Source organism: Styela clava, chromosome 1 (genome assembly GCF_964204865.1).
Source record: "Styela clava chromosome 1, kaStyClav1.hap1.2, whole genome shotgun sequence".
Taxonomy (NCBI): Eukaryota; Metazoa; Chordata; class Ascidiacea; order Stolidobranchia; family Styelidae; genus Styela; species Styela clava.
The window spans coordinates 25,036,887-25,051,451 of NC_135250.1; the positions used below are offsets into that span (position 1 = coordinate 25,036,887).

Here is a 14,565-nt window from a genome sequence, read left to right on the forward strand (position 1 = left end):
AATCAGAGAAAAGTTTATTGCTGCCGTAGTAATGCAAAAAAATACCCTGTTCAGAGATTTGAGAGAATTATAAAACATTGATGATGTTTTTTATGTTTTGGGTGAAAATTGTGGTGAATTATATGGATGAATAGTAGAGGTTCTACTTCATTTTTCTACTTATCTCCTGGGAAATATAGGTTCATTAGCTCCACTAACAAGCTAATCGTATAGTTTCATTTCTCGGGGAGGATTATCGCAGACTATATACATTGCTGCTAGTTCAAATGCCCAGATGTCCAGCGCCCAACGTTCTTTCAGTTGATAAGTAGCCTACAAATCGTTAAAAACCAATCATTTGATTTAGAAATCTGCAAATCACTCTATTATGTATTAATATATATACATTTCTTAGCTCCTTACTTTTGTTAATTACATAAATAACAAAATCATTGCTTATTTTCTTTACAGGTGATAGATATTCGATTCTAAAATTGTTCCTAAAAGGCAGAGGACCTTACGATGTTGTGGGTTCAAAATCTGAATATGTAATTTATATCATTGGAATTTTAGCATTTTTATCATGCTATTACTCGTGGAAGAAACCTAAAAACTTTCCTCCAGGTCCTCGCGGTCTGCCTTTAGTAGGATATATTCCATTCTTGAAAACCAACGCTGCGGAATCCTTGCTGCAATTGAAAAAAAATATGGATCGGTAATGTCTGTGCAAATTGGACGTGAATATTGGGTCATTTTAAACGATTACGACGCCATTATTGAGGTGAGACAACCCTGTTGTATTATAGTGCTGCTCAATAAAATTGTATTCAAATACGTCATAACATTCACAGAGTCACCAGAAGTTGTTGTTGTTATCAACAATATACTTCAAAACTTTTTTGGTTTCTATAGAATTGTTTTCCACTATCATTGAAATCATATAATCACTATTGTCTATTTGTCTGCAAAGGCACTGGTGAAACAAGGAGAAAAGTTTTCTGGACGACCTGGAAATTTTGTATTCGAACTGATTAAAAACAATCATGGAAGTATTACGATAGACTACGGACTTAATTGGAAAGCTTCACATAAGTTTGGCTTGAGGACATTACGAGGGTAAGAACACTATGCCAGTGGTTCTCAGCGTTTTTGTTAAATTTTTCCCTTTGCCTAATTAGCAACTCTCCATTCCTCTCTCACAATGCAATAAAACTTCTTTATTTGTTCAATATTTAATGGATCCTTTGCTAGTGTTTTGCACAAGTCGCAATGCCATTATTTTACAGTTTAAATATGTTCATGTTCATGAATATTACAGTTACAACAAAAAACTTAGGAATATGAGTAGTGCTATAGCGAATACAATGCAAAAACAGAAAAAGGAACAAAATCTTCCCCGTTTGGGAAATGTTACATTATGCGAACGTGTTTAACTTCAGAGTAAATATATTATTGGCAAACAGGACAAACTTTCGCAATAGAGGAAACTCATATGTTTGCAATTGCTATTTGATCGGCTTTTGAATAGCGAGGGCATATGGATTTTTATACAAACATCGAGTGAAGAAAATATACATGACATAAAATTGAAGTCAATTAAAATTAGAAAAGAAGACAGTTGAAGAATTGAAATTTTTTGCTGTACGTATACGTAGAGAGGCGATGCACCAACCACCGAACAGATTTTACAATTAAAACCAAGGTGCATTGTACACCACGCTTTCATTGCTTCCAAAAAATAATTCTAACCATTGTTATTAGATTTGGCGCAGGCAAGGAAGGAATGGAAGAAAATGTTGTTGAAGAAACTTATTTCTTGATTAAAAATTTAACAATGGCAAAGGATTATAGTATACAAGTAATATTATTCTTTTTCAGGCCAATCTGGTATATTTCCGTCTATTCTCAATAAACTCATACAATTCTTTCTCATTGTGTTAATTTCTGTACTACTAATACGTTTTTGTTAATTAAAAAGTTTGCACGTGTGGGTGTATCATTGCTTAAATTCACAGATGTGTAAAAATATAACGTGTTTTAATTCTCAGACAGAATACAATATATATGAATTCTATGATTCATGTAACTATCACCTTTGTGGTATTGAATATTTTTTTAAGCGATTTATTAGAGCTTTATATCAAACTTTAGGTTTTTACGATATACGATCTGCTTTCATATGAGTGTTTAACATCTTTTTTTGCATGAAAATTGTTTGGTTGTGGGCATATATATTCAAATGAAAGATTTTTATAAATTGATTTTTACATGAAATATTCCGGCATTCCATAATTGCCAAATTCTTCATACAGTCTTCATTACAAGATTCTTTAGGCTTTAACAAAATCAGAAGATAGATATGTCCAATGTAGGCTTGAACTGATTTTATTACAATCCTACTTGTATAATCCTATAATTAAACTGAATCTATTTTTAGATGAAACTTACTTTTACAACGTTAAATATTATATCTCGATAAGTGCTGGGCTCGAGATTTGAATACGACAATAAAAAATTGCTTCATATGATCGAAATTATTCAGAAATTGTAAGTTTTTGTAGTTTCAAAATCAATATATTCTAGTCAAAATCAATTACATTGTGTGTATCTTAGTGATATTTTTGTGCTTTTTGTGTATTAATAATGAGGTCTTACATTTGATTCTGCATGTATCGATGACACAAATTTAGCCGAATTAGCCGTGTTTTACTGTTGCGTCTTTCGTATTAAAAATCATTTTGAGTTTTGACAACATTCTTGAATTTTGGTTTCATTTGTCACGTGTGTTTTATTATTATTGAATCATGACAAATAAATTTCCTACCTATTGATTATATAGCAAAATCGGAGTATAGATGGTACGAAGTATAATTATAAAAATCATGGGCAAGAAATGATTTATTCAACTTCAATATAAACAATGAACTAAAATGGACTACAGTTTGTTTCAGATTTCGATTTTTATTTGTAAATTCAAAAAATTACTAATTTGTTGATAAGAAACTATATAAATATTAAGTTGTTTTCATTCACATGGAACTCCAGGAAAAATTGTTCTTACGTGTATTATATATACATTTCGAACATTTTGTTATATGCCTCAAATGTTAAATCGACCAATCATGGCGGATAAAGCTCTTTGCCAAAATTGAAGACATCCTTATTTTTTCATCTAATAAAAGATTTCTTCGGAAAGTCCCAAATTTGATATTGAAACACAAATGGTACAAATTTTTATTAGCAAATTTTTTTGACTTTGTTTTTTTCAATTTTTCAGTATTTTCATTACACTTGTTTGATGTCATGAAGATTACCTCTGAGGTCAAAATGTTTTTTCTTTGAATTATTCGCGCGACAAACATATCTTGTACAAGAATAGGTAGGTACCTTTGGAGTCAAAAAATGCTTGGCTTGAATTATGAGCACGACAATAGTATTTCCCTATGTCCAAAATTGTTGCATTGTCATAGTGTAGTATAGATGAACTTCCATCTATTATCTGATAAATTCCATTTTTCTTTATATCTGTTGAAACTTGTTCATGAGGAGATTTCTTATACCATTCTGCAGTTTTGCCCACGCAATTCTTTACTCGACATATTTTTTTGTGGTGTGACAAGACATCATCAATGCCGATTACTGGTGTTGCATGCTCTGCATTAGAAAATTTTAAGTTAGTCATTTGTGCGAAAACATAAGATAGTAATAGTTGATTTGGCGGCGTGAGGTGCTGTTGCAATAATACACCTTTCATCACCTTTGTAAGCTTTGTAGTTAACACACTACTCTGATCAATTCCTATTCCTAATTTAATCTAAATTTTATGCTCGAAGGCCTAATGAATGAAATAGTGAATTATCGTCCAGTTTATTTTATCATTTTAAATTGTCTTTAATATTCCATTTATTTGCTGAAAAAATTGCTTCCGTCGTAAATTATTTATTGTTAATATAAGCAACAGTTATTTGAAACTTTACTGATGATATTGTTGCAATCTATTGCTCATGGCATCATATTTGGTATTGATTTGTGTTAAATAAAATTATGTTTATCAGACAAGTTGCGAGTGGAAGAACATGAACAAACTACTTCATGTCATTTGTTGAATGTTAAAATTGTAACAATCCCAAGACTTGCTATATAGTTCGCAGCTCTTCAGATTCCTCACCGGCCATGTGGCTTCCAGTGGATGTGATTTAATGCTATTACAATATATATTTGAAAGAAATTACCTGACTGTGAATCGCTGAAGTATTATTTGTATTATTTTACACTTGAGTTCGTTGTTTAAGAATTAGTTGCGGGGTGCGATTTAGGAAAAAGCATCTTAGCTGCACTAGGAAGCTAGTTTATGTTTGTTCGAAAACTCCAGTCACAATCTGGAAATTAAGAGGTCTCAAACTCCGGATAGTTTAAACTTTCACGGCTCTGGTTCTCTCAAATTTGTCGTGTATTAAAATATTGCTTTTATTTTTGTGAATCATTACTAGCAACGGAATTGACCTTTTTCTACGGCTATGGGTTGTTCTTGAATGCCGAGGGCTGATAATAGAAACAACGTTATTTTTGCTTCGTTTTCACGCAATTCATTGCTGTTTTTGTCATGATTGAAAAATATTGTAAATAACCTGATTGACAAATGTAAAATATTCGTTCATGGCAGGGGTTGTCAGTCCATAGGTAAGTGTCTCTTCCTACTAACAAGCAATCTTCCCCATCACGACCATAATTGTTCGGCTGACCGTGTTTCCTTCAATAAATGTATTTATCAGTAAATTAGTATGTTCAATATCAAATTTCCTGTGCAATCTAAATTGTAGTTACCGAGTATGAAATTGAGCTGTTCGAAATACTGGTCGTTACTGACAACGCAGTATCAGAAATACTTATGTTATATTTAAAAACTCTTATGTTGAATTTTAGGAAATTTATATAGGATAAGATAGAAAACAGATAATGGTTAAATTCCTAATATTTCAAATCTAACCAGTTTTGATATCCGACTTCTTCTCTCATTATTACGTCAGTACCATCCTGCCATTTCCAATCTCCTTCTGTAGCTAAATCGTTACCTCCAATGAAGTAGGAATTAATAGATCCAACGAGTCTGGAATTTTCAAACAAGAATAAATCTTAATCCAACGAGATACATAATAGCCCAACTGCTTCCACAAATACTTAGAATTTCGCGTCGAAAAACTATATTAAGCTATTCATTAAGTACGGGTAGATGCCTTGTCTATGCTGGGTAAGCATTTATACAAATATACTCAAGTGTCGGGAGACTCGAGTCACTGTTTTTGTAAGCCCGAGGTGACTCATCTAGTCAACATAACTCGAACACAAGACTAAATGCTAAATTCACTTGACTAAATGGGAATTGACATAAGACTCGGAGAAAATTTTTTGGAATAGCAAATGATATTTTGAAGAACAAGTTAACACACCAATATTGTTGTATTAGAAAAAACGTAATTAGCTAGATTGTTGCGGTGATAAATGGAGATGGATCGACTTGACTTGTGCCTGAGAAATGCAGTAACTTGGAATTGATTCAAAAAGCAAGTTATTGGACTTGGCTTGCATCTAATACTGAATTTATAAACTCACTCGAAAGTTGCATTGATGACATACGTCATTCTTTCATTGTCAACTTTTGCCAAGTATCCTCCAAGTGATACGCAGGCAGCTTTGGCTCCATTGTAATTCTTTGGGGTATCATTGAAAAAAGCCAGTTCATACTGATTCACACATTTTGTTGTCCATGGAACTATTGAAATATTTCAGGAATAACAGTTAGCAACAATGTAATTAAAAAATACCAGTCGATAGGCCATGCATTTTTAAAAACACAAAAATGCTAGTGATGTTACTCAAGGATAGTGAGATAATAATACGAATTACCCATGGAATTGGTATAAAATCTGCAGAATCACAATTTTTGCGTAATAATTTTTTATAAGAAAATTAGTTTGTTTAGCGTAAAAAATTAATGTTCTTTTACTTCACATCTGTGAAATAATTTTGCTATCCTATTTCATCCGATGTTTATCAATATCAGTGTGGGATCAAACTATACATATTTTGCCATGCGCTTTACATAAGACGTTAAGACGACTTAAGACGACGATCTATTTAAACGTGCAATATCACTACTATATTTAGAAAATTATCTTACTTTGTGCGTTTGAGACTCCAAGTATTATTGACGTAATGATATAGAGTATGGATATTCCAAACGCGTTCATTTTCTTTGCATTTCAATATTTCCATTCGAATTCTCAAATACACTAGGATAAATTTTGGAGACCGTCCTAGTTACGATGCGTAGCGCTGTCTGAATTCCTAAGTATAGAATGGCTGAAACTATGCTATACAAATGTTGTTTAAAAATTAAAAATATCTCCTTTTTTGGGGGATTAATGGCTAGAGTAAATTCTAAATCGCGTATCGGTTTATCTTAGTAACAATTACTAACTCCCTAAAATACAGCAAAACATTTCAAAGTTCGTATTAGGCCTCATTACATGTCCATTGGAACCGGTTTAGCAGGCCACAAAAGAAACTTTTTCACGCTTCAGTTTTTCGCGCGAAATTTCAAATCAACATTTTCGGTCCGCATCATTGTATCACCTACCAAGGAGTTCTGGAAGTGAGCTGCACTGCTGCACTTTAATATACCGGTACTAGGCTTGCACGTAATTTACGGATTTACGGAATTACGGAATTATTTCGAGTTACGGAAGCGAAGTTACGAATTACGTAAAGTCGTAATTATTGGTCGAGCGCTTTCGCGATTGAAACGAGCTCTCTTCAGAGCAGTCAATTCCGTCGATTGTAAAAAATTAAAGTTTAAGTAAAAGAAGTTAGAGTTCTGGTATTCGCAGCCGTTTTTCTCTCTCTTGTTAGGCAGATGGGGAAGGCATAACGCGTCATTTACTAACCTATTATCAACTTATCTAGGATGACCAATGTACATATTAACCGTAAATAAGGAATAGAATTGTGTTGAGACCGATGGACGTCGGGTGAAACGACTAAAGAATGTAAGAGATCAACTTATAAAACATGGTCTATTTGTAAATGCCGTGATAATTAATGTCGCGCTTATCAAACATCAATATAAAGACGGAAGAGAAATTGCGTAATGAACCAACGCAACTTAGTCTTTTCTGCATCGGTAAAGCGATTGAGACGGCAGAGAAACAACAATACGACGGGATTTCCCGTGTTTATTCTGCGCGAGATCCATTTTCTATTACAAAATCTTGATGTTCTGTTACCGATTTTATCGTTATATATCTGTCCGGACTTGGCATTGCTCAATAGGTTTTTCACAATGCCTCGCAAGTCGCAATATGTCGGCCAAATATGATTACCTGTCTTTACCAAATGCGGCAACTTATTTTGATTTATCGTCGACTCGAATACCACCGGCACTCGACCAAACTTGTGTCAATCTTGGCAAATAGGATTGTCGGCTTGAGTTGGAAAAATAAATTAATATTTTCATGAGTACAAAATAAATGACACAAAATGCATTGTTTTGCGATATAACTTTGTATTTTCGGAGAAGGCATGTCATATAAGTACGGTATTTTAAATAATGCGCAAATAATTAATATTTGATCTAAATTTATCGCAAATAATGTTATAACTTTTAGGTCGCGAAATGATTTAATTTAAAATGAAGCATAGAATTCGGAATATCGTCAATAAGTCGGCATCAATAATTATTATAAAATGCTAACTAAGTAGTAAAGTCGGATATTGGTGAAATAACAAGTCTTCGTCGCGAGGCATGCGAAAGTATAATCAAACGAGAGAATACGCTTGTAGTTGATTAATAAATTAGCAACATGGAATTTTTATTTAATACGAAAGTCGTATTAATATGTTAATACGATTTAAAAAAAGTGAACTATCGTTTCCTAAATATATTACCAGTGTTGGTAATGATAAAATTGATCGCATAAAATTTGGTGATAAAGTGGTTTAAAAAAAAATCAAAGCTAATACAAAAGATAAAAATCAGAATAAAATTATTTTGAATTCACTCCTTGACATTTGTCTTTAACATCTGTCGCCGGCGTGTAGTACTGCCGGGAATATGAAAACCAAACTTCGATGTCCCATCCGGAATAGAAGTGGATTAAATTGGTTGTTATGATAGGTTTAAATGTGTGAAAAAAAATATCGCAATTACGGGGTCATTACGTAATCGATTTGGCCGTTATTACGGAATTGATTTTTGTCAATTACGTGCAAGCCTAACCGGTACCAGATGGGATTCTGGTGCGGCGTATTGGCATGATTGGTTATTGCTTTGGAACAGAAAATAAAATCTCAATGTCCAAGGATTTATTGGTACAAACTGAGCGCAATGAAATTTCAGTTGATGAACTTTAGTTTGCATTAAGAAATTTTTTTGATTTTCACCATACATCATCCAAACTGGGACCGGTACGGTACCCTAAAAGTATATACCGGTACAAATTCAGAGCTTCAGTGTCGGGAACGGCGATATTAAAATAATGAAAGTGCTTCTGTTTACATATGATTAGCCCCTTGACAAAATGTAGTTGTCTAAATTTGATTGCCACGTTGACAGTAGTGGTAACAGTAGGCACATCGTAATTTCTTAAGCGGATCGTGTGGCGTAAGGTGCCAGCACTCTTGCAAATCAGGAACTAAAAGTATGGTCGCCAAAATGATCTGGCGCGTCTACCTTTTATGCCATTGATTAATTTGTTTTGTTTTCAGATTATTAGAATTTGTTTTGTTCTTAGAGTATATATGGGCGATAAGGGACAAATTTCAACGAGAAAGCAACCCGTCATATTCTGCAAACAACTTTACAGAACTTCATTCGAGAACATGCATATAATTTTGATACTTCAATTAACATCTGTATTGAATTTCTGAGTTTATTGAAGATAAAATATATGCAGTGCGTTTGCAAATTGTAACTTATTTGCTCTAGTCAGGCACCTCAAAAACCATTTTTATCTCGTTGGTTTGGACATGTAATCGAGGGAGCTAAGTAGTCTGTGAGACCACTTTAACTTTTCCTAATCGAACCGTCTCACTGGTCTGGTTTTGATGGGCATGTAATCAGGCTTATTCCCGCCCACAGCGCCCGGTCTAAAATAGTACTCAATTGTAATACTGATATGGAAAAGCAATAATCATTGAAAATGGTGTTGGGGTGTTCTCTTTTATAGTAATCTTTCATGCACGGTGCTTGTTTCTGCACGAATATGAGAAAATACTCACAGATTTCACATTAGAAGTAGCCAACGATAGGGAGATGAAAGACACATATATGTGCACTGATTCAAAACACTTTTATCGAAGCTAAAGCGTTCGGTGCTCGTCGGCATCTGATGCTACACGTGTGCTTTCACAAAATAATAACAGTATAGAGATAGATAAGCTATAACTACATGTCACGGCCATGACTGTACAATTCGAACGATAATTAATAAAGTGATGTCAGATATGGAGAAAAAGGCATATCTGCAATTTTTCATCCCAATTCACTTTCACAAATTCTAGCTGAAATCGGTATCGTTCAACCCCGTCGCTTTGAAGCACTACCACGCACGTCACTAATACACTCGGAAGTGCCTGTTACCGTTTGTTCCTTTCAGAAAGCTGGTTCAGATGTCGAACTGCGTCTGCCACCACATCAACGTAACACTAAATTTAACATAACTAGTCATAGGTGGTAGCATACGTTGCTAATTGTTATCTAAGACGATACCAATTTCCTCCTAGCCCGGTCGACAGTCAAGAGTCATATTCTAGCAGGGATTATTTGTTTTTACACCATTGATGATGTTCAGGATGCGCGGGCAAGATAACTGAAAACTGACAAAACAATATTGCTCGTTTTATTACACTAGTGTGTGTGTGTGGTATGGTAATATATGGCGCTTTAAACAATTTGAGTCTTTTGTGCCAGACAATTTAAATCAAAATTTTGTATATGCCTATAATACTCTCTTGGTAGATTTCAAAAAATCAACAAGAGCAGGGAAAATGCTAGGGTCGCGTAAGATAGCTTTGAGTTGAAATTCAATGCCATAATGGCGGCATTTCATCTTTAGTATGCGTCTTTCATTTCTATATGCACGACAGTTCATTAGAAAATCTTCTACTGTCTCTGGATCATTACAGAAATCGCAAAGTCCATTATTATGGCATCCTATTTTATGGAGGTGCCCATTTAAACGGCAATGTCCCGTCTGAAGTCGAAATAAAATTTTGTCCATTATTCGTGGTGACCAAGTGGAATTCTTGATGCTGTCTTCAATTGAGGGGAAAATTGTCTTGTAATGAAACGCTTGGTCACTTTGTATAAAATGTTGATCCCATTTATTAGCGCAGAATTGTCGAACTTGTGATTTGACTTTGTTTTGTGATTGGGATAATCTTTTGTCCACATCGACTTTCGCCGCTGATACCTTTGCTATTTTGTCGGCGACTTCGTTACCCGGAATGCCAACATGTCCTGGAGCCCATAGTAGTGTGATTTTGCATCCTTGTTCCTGTAACTCAAAAAGACAAGTCTGAATATTTGAAGATATATTACTAATTTGATCCGAGTTATTATTTATAGCGTGTATAGCAGACATACAATCCGATATGACAAGTATATTCCTTTTATAGTTATTTTTTGACCATGTAAGGGCACTATATATTGCAAAAACTTCGCAATCAAACGAGGAACAGTCTTTGTCTAGCCTAAAACCCATACGAGAATTATTATATGGAACATAAACCGCAGCACCGCATTTGTCATCAATTTTTGACCCATCGGTATAGATATGCACGTGTGATTGATAGGATTCATTTATATAATCCAAACTTATAGCTTTTGTTTGGTCGGGCGTATACCAAGGAAAAAGTATATTCGATAATGCATCGTCGATATTAATTTCGTCCAAATACCATGGGGGAATTTCTTCGGCTTTAATAATACTAATATCCAATTTGTCAATATCGAAAGTCCTTGCAATCATACCAAATGTACGAAATGCTGGAGAGTTGGGAAATATTTCATGCCATGAGTGTTCGATGACTTCGTGGCAAGGATGGTCAACAAATGTTAGCAGTTTAGCCTTATATAAGAGGTATAATTGTAGTCGTCTTATACTCAATGGCATCTCATTACAACAAACTTGTAAAGCAATTTTGGGCGTACTCATCATGCCACCTGCAGCGATGCGTAGACATTGAGATTGGATAATTTCGATTTTACTTATGGCATTTATTGATGCTGAAAAATAGGCTTCCATACCATATTCAATAATGGGTCGAACTAGGGATCTGTACAATGACAAAAGGGGTGATTTGTTAGCTCCCCAGCTAGTTCCAATAAGCAAACGCAGCAGATTAATCCGTTTACTACATTTTTGTACAACATATTCGATATGTCTCTTATAATTTAAGCGCCTATCGAAATAGACTCCGAGGTATCTTACTTCATTCCTGACTGGGAGTATTACACCGTTTATGTGTAGTTGTATTGGTGGTAATTTTCTCTTTCGGGTGAAGAGTACAACTATTGATTTTGTGACTGAGATCTTAAAACCCCATTGATTGCACCAGGACTGAATGCAATCCAACGAGTTCTGAGAGGAAATGATTAAATCTTCAATATTGAGACCAATGTGCCATAGAGCGCTATCGTCTGCAAACAATCTAACATTATCTGATGAAATAGTACTAGGCATATCGTTTATCATTATATTGAATAGCAGTGGACTGATTACGCTCCCTTGAGGAATTCCGTTTTCCAATGAGAATATACTTGAAAGACGACTGCCTACTCTAACCTGAAATGAACGATTTGTCAGAAAAGATGCAACAAAAATCCAAATTTTCCCGGTGACACCAATGTTATATAGTTTGTATAACAGTCCTCTTTTCCATACCATGTCATACGCTTTTTCCATGTCTAAGAAAATGCCAAGTACAGATCTTTTATTTGGTAAAGCTTTATATATGTCATCGTGTAATTTTAGATATGCATCAGTTGTAGATCTCCTCCACCTAAAACCGCTCTGTTCTCTACATAATAAGCCATTTTTTTCAACAAACCACTTCAGTCTGCGAACTATAATTCTTTCCAAGACCTTACATAAATTGCTAGTTAAAGATATAGGCCTATATGAAGATGGTTGGTCTTTTTGTTTATTGGATTTAAGAATCGGAATTACAACAGAGCGTTTCCAGGTATCTGGAATACTCCCTTTGTTCAAAATCAAATTGAACAATTTGAGTAATATGTCTTTACATTCTGCGGGCAATTTTATAAGCATCGCGTAGCAAATCTTGTCTAGTCCTGGAGCAGTGCTTTTTCTTGGTTTTAAAACTTGATTAAGTTCTTTCATTGTGATATTTTTATCCAATTTGTGATTAGCCTTGAAGATTGTTACGTCATGTGAGGATTCGAATGCGATCTTTCTTTGAAGAAATTTCGGAGTGTAGTTTTCATTGCTACTGACCGCCGAGAACGAACTCGCCAGAAGCTCAGCTTTTTCGGAATCTTCGATTGCTGTTATACCATTGTGTCTAAGGCCGGGGATTTGTTCGTATACCTTGCTTTTAGTGAAGCGCCTAACCATTTTCAATACGTTGCTGAGTTTTTCATTCTTGTCCAGTGAGCTACAGTAATCATGCCAACTCTGCCTTTTAGCCTTCAATATTATTCTTCTTGCTTCAGATCTACGTTTTTTATACATTATCACATTTTCGATCGACCTTTTCATTTTACGGAACGCCGCTTTTCTTAGCCGTATGGCTTTGTCGCAATCAGCATTCCACCATGGGATGCCATTTTTTGTGTCGGATTTTGTTCGTGGTATTGATTCATTTGCTGCTAAGATAATCGCATTTGTAAGAAAATCATTGAATTCATTTATATCGCTTGTGACTATATTCTCACTGATGCGCGTTTTACATAATTCCGAGAACTTATCCCAATTTGCTTTATCGAGTCGCCATGATACCATGTAATTACTTGTGTCTCCGAATCCAATAGCGACCAATTATTTACTCTGTTATGGGATAAATTCATCCTAGTGGGAACAGAGGTGTTAAGTACTACTAAATCTGTGCTGTCAATAGCTCCAGCAAGAGCTAGTCCTCGTTGATTGTTTGTTGGGCTACCCCACAAGAAATGATGTGAATTAAAATCCCCACAAAAGACTGTTTGTCGTGAAAATTGATCAAAAAATCGTTCGAAGGCATATTGAGAAATTCTAACATCAGGTGGGACGTATACATTGACTATCTTAAGATTTCCCAAACTGACACTTTGAGCTTCTGCGCCATTTAGAGGTTGTAAAGGTATTTCAACAAAAGATATATTATTTTTTATAACAAATAAGATGCCACCACCTTTACTAATCAATCTATCTTTGTGTACTAGGGTATACCCTGGTATGCTAGGATTATACTTTGGTGTGAGATTGCTTTCTTGAATGGCTATTACGCCAGGTTTCTGGTGTGAAGCACTAATAAAGTTTTTCAATTCACCTAGTTTCCGGTATATACTACGGCAATTCCATTGGATGATAGTTAAGTTTACTTTTTGGTTGAATGTTGTTTTATTGCATTTTTAAGGTTGCCAGCGTCGACATCGAATCCAAATTGAGCGCCAGCGGACATCGAAACAATAGCGTAAACATCACATTCTTTTCCACTTTGAGAAACCACTAGCGTATTTTTTATGACTTCTGCGATAAATGCGAAAAAATGTATTGGGTCCAGAGATATAGGTGCATTCTTATCTTCATTTACCTCTTTCGAATTGGGGCGACTATATTGGCCTATAATAGGCGCTTGTTGAGATGACTTGTCTGATGACAATGACAATATATCTTTCGACTTTCTAATCATAAGGACAGGTGTACTTCCTTGAAAAGGAACTTTACTGGGAAGAGCCGGAAAATCATTTGCCGAAAATTGCGCAGTTTCTGAAATAGTTTGCTTAATGTGGTTCTTTGCCTCCTCATACGGTAGTTTAGTACTCGCCATTGTTTTTTGAATCAACCGTTCCCGTTTATATACTTCGCAGCCACCATATGCGGCGCTGTGTTCTTGTCCACAATTACAACATCTTGGAGTTTCGAAATCACATTTATTATATTCGTGGTTTCTACCGCACTTGGCACAGCGAACTTTACATCGACAATTTTTAGCTACATGGCCAAATCTATTGCAATTAAAACAACGAATCGGTGGAGGGTTATACACTCTGGTCCTGAATCGCATATAGCCGATAGTCACGATTGATGGTACAATGCATGTGTTAAAACAAATCAGAACTGATTTACTCTGCACAAACTTGCCTTCGATTTTTCTATTAAGCCTTTTTACAAAGACAACACGTTGTCCAGATAATGCGTCCAACAATTCATTATCGGCCATGTCAATTGGCACATCGCTAATTACTACTCTAGTATTTTGATCATTGTTTACAAACAATTCGGTCTTCACTGGAATGTTGGTTGTGCTATCGCCGATACCATCACATTCCAACAATAGTTTAACTTGTTTTTCGTTTGAACATTC

At 34.9% G+C, this 14,565-nt stretch overlaps 1 pseudogene; it reads left to right on the plus strand.

The window, feature by feature from the left end:
* The first annotated feature begins 419 nt into the window (after positions 1-419).
* Positions 420-2,458, plus strand: LOC144425138 (cytochrome P450 2F3-like; annotated as a pseudogene).
* Positions 2,459-14,565: the final 12,107 nt, after the last annotated feature.